This window comes from Manacus vitellinus, unplaced genomic scaffold (genome assembly GCF_001715985.3).
Source record: "Manacus vitellinus isolate BGI_N305 unplaced genomic scaffold, ASM171598v3 scaffold_47_pilon, whole genome shotgun sequence".
Classification (NCBI taxonomy): Eukaryota; Metazoa; Chordata; class Aves; order Passeriformes; family Pipridae; genus Manacus; species Manacus vitellinus.
This window is the reverse complement of record NW_021940585.1, coordinates 749300-755479: the sequence shown is the minus strand read 5'-3', so window position 1 is coordinate 755479 and position 6180 is coordinate 749300. Positions and strand designations below refer to the sequence as shown.

Below are 6180 nucleotides of genomic sequence, written 5' to 3'. Positions count from 1 at the left end.
CCGTCGGGGACCAGGGGGACCAGGGTGACAAGGGGATCGCCCAGCTGCGGGCAGCAGATGACGGGAAACAAACCCGTTGGGGACCGAGGAGATGTGGTCGTGCTGCGGGGACGAGTGGTGACTTGGGGGACGTGCTTACAGGGACCGGGAGGGGACAGGCAGCTGCTGTAGGAGCTGGCACTGCCTGGCACTAGTGGCAGTCCCCCATCTCCCTCTCCTGTGACCCCCAATGTTCCCGCCTCTCCGCGGGGGTCCTGTTTCTGCAGTGGGAGCTGCAGCGTGTCTAGGCTGGCAAATTCCTGTGTCCCGGTGTGCCCTGGACACCCTCAATCCCCATTCCCGGCAGAGGGGGGCTACAGGAAAACATCGCAGTGCCAAAAGCAAGTGTGTCCCCTGTCCAGCCCCCGGGGAGCACAGAATGACCAACAGAGGGTGACAGGGAAACTGAGGCACAGATACTGCTGAAATGGGTGATGGGGGAAACCGAGGCATGGGGCTGTCAAAAAAGCATGTTGTGCTGCCCCACATCTTCTCTCCTCAGGCAGAGCAGGTCAGCGCCGGCAGATCCCGGTCTCTGCCCTCCCTTTTCAACAGGGGAAGGTGCTGCCGGGCTGTAGGCACCCATGGGTGCTTCCCATGGGTATCCTCCACCACCCCAGGTGGAGCACCACTGCACCACCTGGGGTGATGGAGCATCCCCAGGCTCCTTGGAGCCGGGAATGTTGCAGGCAAACCGGGTTGGCACAGGACAGAGGGAAAACTTTGAGCTGACTTCATCCCGGGCCGTGTCCCCGTGGGACATGGAGGTGCCATCACCCCGCGGCAGGGAAGCAGTAAAGACTTAGCGCCTGTGTCTGCCGGCGTGACTCTTTTCCTGGATTTCACCTAGGAAAAAAACAACTGGGAGGAGAGCCAGGGAGTCTGGGTGTGCCGGGATGCCGGGCCCGCAGCCGGCTCTGCCGGATACCCCCTGCTGCCCGGAGCGGGCGAGCACGTACCCCAGCGCAGGCAGGGGTTGCCCGTGGGTTTTTGGGGTGCTGCCCGCGCTTCCCAAGCCTTCGCCGTAGCGGCTTGTGCCGTCATCCCCAGTGCCAGAGAGTGTCCAGGTACTCCCGGGGGGTCCCAGGGATGGGGGAGCCCCCTGCGCCCCCCCCAGCAGGGTGTTGTTGTCTGTGTGGTTGGAAGGAGGGGTTGGACCCCGCCACTTTCACAGCCGGGGGAGCTGAGTCAGGAAATCCCGGCTGCCCCGGCCGGATCCTGGCTGAGTCATTTCACTGAGTAAGTGTCCGTGCCGGGGGGAGCAGGGCTCCCGTGCCGGGGGGTGCAGGGCTCCTGTGCCTCTCTGGGGGACAGGGTCTGCCCTCCCATGCCCCGGCCGTGCCCATGGCCCTGTCCTCAGGCACTCTTCGCTCTGCCAGCCCCGTGCCTCAGTTTCTCCACAACATTTTCCTGGGACTGGACAACACAGAAGGCTCCTGGGACATGGATACAGGCTGGATCCAGCCCTGCCCCACATTCCAGCACAGGGAGCCAGTTCTGAGGGGTCAGAACGGGTCTAGACAGGGGAGACAGAGTGGGATGGGGAATGTGGGGCTGGATGAGATCTGACGCTCACTGGGAAAAGAATGGTGACCCCAAGGTGGAATTTGGGATCCTCCTGTTAAAGGGAGTCTCCAGTCTTGGTGTGTGGGGAGGGGGTGGTGTCAAGGAGAGGAATGGGGGTGGGAATGGGATGGGGATGTTAAGTGGGGTGGGAACTAAGATGGGAACGGGGATAGGGATGGGGATAAGGAAGGGACGGAGATGAGATGGGATGGGTAAGGGATGGGGATACAGAAAGGATGGGATGAGATGGGGTTGAGGGCAAGAATAGCATGGGGACAGAGATGAGGCTGAAGGGGCTGGAGCAGAGCTTGGGGTGCATGTGGGGACGTGGAGGGGGATCAGGCTGGCCCCACTGGCAGCAGGATATAAATAACCTGCCGGGACACGAGGTTTTTTCCTGCCACCTCCCCCACGCTGCAGCCCCACGGACAGGAAAAAGGTGTTTCCGGCTGTGGATGGGAGCGGGGCCCCGGGCTTGGAGCGGGATGTGGGGCCTGGGCCACGGGCATGGGGATCAGGTGACCCTTCCCGGTCTGATTCTTGGGGTGCAGCCACTGAGCCTGGGGCTGGTGGGAGCCCCGACCGCAGTGGGGCCACTGCAGCCCCCGGGGTCCTGGCAGAGCTGGTAGTGGGAACCCCTGGCACAGGCTGGAGCTGATGTGGGGACAGGACATGGTGTCACAGGGCTGGAGCACCCCGTCCTGTCCCCAGTGCCTCCAGGCTGGGGCACCCACCAGGCCGGAACCCAGAGGACGTGTTCCTGCTTCCTGGTTGGAGCGGGATCCGTGTGGAGCTGGGGGAGCTGGAGCAGGAGTTGTGGGAGGATGGTGCCTCGCTGTGCCCGTGACCCTGGCACAGCCACTTCTGCTCCCTGATCCAGAGGGACGTTCCCTCATCTGCACACGCTCCCTGGGGAGGTTTGACAAGCTCCAGCACCAGCAAAGTGCCAGGGGGACTTCAGCCTGTGGTGTGGACACCAGTATGGGATGGAAGTCCTCTGTTCCCACCATGTGACCCCCCTCTGCCCTGCTGCTGGCAAATGGGTGACAGTCTCCCATCACCTGTCTGGGGTCCTTTTAGTGGCAGCCAGGGACAGCACACTCCATCCTCCCACAGCCCTTTGTACCCTCTGCAGGGGAAAAACAGCAGCGACAGGGATGGGGCAGCTGGGATCACGCTGGCTCTGCCCACTGCCCTGTGTGCCCCCAGGGAAAGCCTGTTTTGCTAGACAGGATCAGTCCTCAAGCTCTAACTAAGCACAGAGGAGTGCCAGCTCCAGGAACACACTCCTGGGAGCCAGGACCTGTCAGGGCAGTCAGTGGCACAGGCGGTGACGAGGCTCATGGCAGCACATGGGGAAACTGAGGCACGGGCTGCAGGCAGGTGACACATTGCCAGCACCTGTGGGAAACCCTCAAATGCTTCCAGGTGACGCATCAGTCACCAACCTGTCCCAGCAGGCTCTGGTGCATTTGCCAGCACAGTTGGAGCCCTGCTCATTAGCAAGTGACCTCTTATGAGCTTTGTCAGGTTGTACTGCGGGGTCTGGACGTTGGGCACTGCTGTGGATTGATTGCCTGGATTGACGAATGCTCGGGGGGAGAGGGGCTGGAGGAACCCCCAGCACTCAGCACACATCACTACCATCATGGGAAGGGACAATAATTGGGGAAAGCAGGATTTTTGTTAGCTGGAGGGGGGGAGGTCCTGGCTGAGCAGCTCAGGGGGGGGTTTACAGCTGTGCTCTGTCCCAGGGAATCAGTGGGGATGTGGGGGGCAGGAGCTGGGGTGAAGTTGTCTCTGACTGTGGATTTTGGTCCCCCTGCTCTATTCTGAGCTTGTCTGGTCAATGCCCCATAAATGGGGGTGGGGATGGGATGGGGATGATAACTGAACTACCTGTGGTATCATCCCTTCCCCCGGGACCCTTATGAGAGGCTCTGGATCACCACATCTCAGTGCTGGTTCCCATGAGTTTCACTGCAGGGTCACATCCTGCAAGTTCTCTTCTGCCAAGGCTCAGCAGTAGGTCCTGGTGCCACCTTGGCTCCTGCCCTGCTGCCACTCGTCATGGGAATGAAGCCAGGAGCTCAGGGCCTGCCCTGCAGGCACTGGGTGGGGGTGCCCCAAGGCATTGTATGGGGAGGGAACAGGTGGGGACAAACACCCATGCCCGGAGCTGGCTGGGGCAGTGAGACTGGTGTCCTGGCATCCTCTCCCCACTGGGATGGGGGAATTAGGCTCCAAAGGTCTTGGCTGTGCTGTGGGGAGTGGGTTTGGGGTGGGAGCCAGTGCTCAAGTTACTACCTCCCAGTAGTTGCCTGCATTCCCTGGATTCCCCTGCTCTCACGGAGGAGTGGAGGTGGAAGCTGGGGGAGCTGGGTTTGTGCTCGTTCCCCCATCCTCATCCTCAGCTCCCACTCGAGGCCCATGAGGATGTGACTGGGCAGCGTCACCTCCGGCAGCGGAAACTCCCCCTGAGCGGGGCCAGGCGATAAGTCACATCTTCTCCTCCACCCCTTCCCTCTCCCCTCCCCCTCGCCCCACTGCTCTGTGCCCCCTCCTCGCTCCCTGCTGGGGTGTCCATCCCAGGAGATGTTCACTGTAGGGTGGGCGAGGAAGGCAGGAGCACTGCCATCCTCACACAGGCTGCTCGCTGCAGGCAGGAGGGATGCTCAAGGGATACTTGAGGCATGCTCAAGGGATAATTGAGGGATACTGAAGGGATGCTTGTGCTCCCCTCTGGGAAAGCCAGGCATCCTCTGGGTGTGATGGCCCCATGGTGGCTCCATCAACTGCATCCCATGGAGGTGGGAGGTTTAATTTCAGGTGGAAGAGGGTGGTGGGGTTGGTGGGGGATACTGAGGCTGGGGGTCCACCTCTTCCAGCCACATGGATTAAGTGACAGTGGGGACATTGGCATCAGGAACACAATCTTGGGGTTGTTCTGACAAACCCTGGGAATGTGAATCCCTCTGGAGTGGGGGCTGTCGCAACCCCCTGCCCCCTCCTCCAGACCCAGCAGGGAGGTGTTTGCCAGCAATGACTGCGGATTTACAGCTCACTGGAAAATCCACTCATCTCATTAAGGGCTCCCCGTGGATTTTGCTTTCCATTGCAAATTCCTGGTTGTCCCCTCTGGGTGCCAGTGTGTGTCTGGGGCTCTTGGGGCAAACCCCCTGGGAAGGGTCCTGGCTGCAAGAGCAGTGGATTCGTTTCATTATACGAGGGATTAGGGGAGACTCATCTGGATTGGCCAGGTAAGACCAGACAGGGAAGTTTAGCTCCTGGAGGGAATGGTCTGTGATGGGAATGGTCCGTACTGTAGGGAGGAGACTGGGGGGTTCAGTTGAGAATTGGATCCATGAGTTGACTTTCACTCAGTCCATCTCCTGAAGCAGATTCAGCATCTAAAAATGCCCCAATTTGGAGCTCGGTGATGGCACATCTCTCGGGTTAAAGCTCCCACTTTTGGACCACGTTGCTGTGTTCCCAGTGTTATCCACCCCATACTTCCAACAGCGTTTTTAAATCCTTAACCTGCTTTGGGGGGGAAAATACCTTTTTTGTGCCTGCTCTGCCTGTGAGAGCTGGGCACTGAAAGGAGCAGACAGGCAGTGAGGATCTTGCCTGGGAGCACAGGGGGTGCAGGAGATGCACTGCCTGTGCCGGGATGGGAGGGCAAGCCCAGCTGCCCCCGACCATCCCGACCATCCCAGCGCACACGTACGCGTGTGAAGGCGGCAGCATCTGCTGAGTTAATGTGTTTCACAGCCCCGCCATGCAGCTGCCTCTCCCCACTGCTCTGGCAGCCAAGCCAAAATCCATCAAGAGCTTCCAGGTTTCACGGGTCGAGGACCGGGGGGGGCCGTTTCCGCGCAGCGGCGGCGAATGCAGACACTGCGACATCTGCTCTTGCTCAAAATTCTCAGGAGCAAAGGGCAGGTCTGGGATGCTGCAGGAACACGGGGCTAAATAAATGATGCAACCAGCTCTATGGAGTTTTGGCCCAGAAAAGGGTTCAGCCGAATGTCACCAGAGCTGCAGGACGGCTCCTGGCCCAGGGCTTGATCTGGCACTGGGGGATCCTTGGCCCTTGAGGTTCAGGGAAGAGTTTGGGGAGGTTTTGAAGCCCTCAGGACATGCAATAGGAGATGTTGCATTTTGACCACGGTGCTGGATGTTGAGGGGATCCTGGGCTCTGCAATGCCCAGTGATGGTCCGTGTGCCAGTTGTGGGGCTGCCAACCACATCAAGGCTCTTCTTAGCACAGGGGGACTGGGGAGTCCGAGGAGTGTGGGAGATCACCAGGAACAACCCAAACCCTTCCAGGCAGCCCTTCACTGCAGGGGCACCTGGAGAGGGTTCAGCAGAGTGTCACCTCACGGAAGGACAGCCTTGGTCCCTGTGGGGGCTGGAGACACCGGGACATGACAGGCAGCGCTGCTGGGGGACAGATGGCACCAGACACTGGACAGATGGCTCCGTCCCAGACACGCAGCCGAGGGGTCGGGAGGCCTGGGCCCTGGGCTGGTCCCCGGGGACTCGCTCCGCTGGCCCTGGGCTGGCGGCGGT

General features: G+C 60.6%; 1 protein-coding gene across 1 annotated transcript in view; it reads right to left on the bottom strand.

Annotated features, from left to right (window-relative positions):
- RNPEP (arginyl aminopeptidase) overlaps nucleotides 1–6180 on the bottom strand; it is a 16645-nt gene that overhangs the window by 9990 nt on the left and 475 nt on the right. The window lies entirely within an intron of this gene.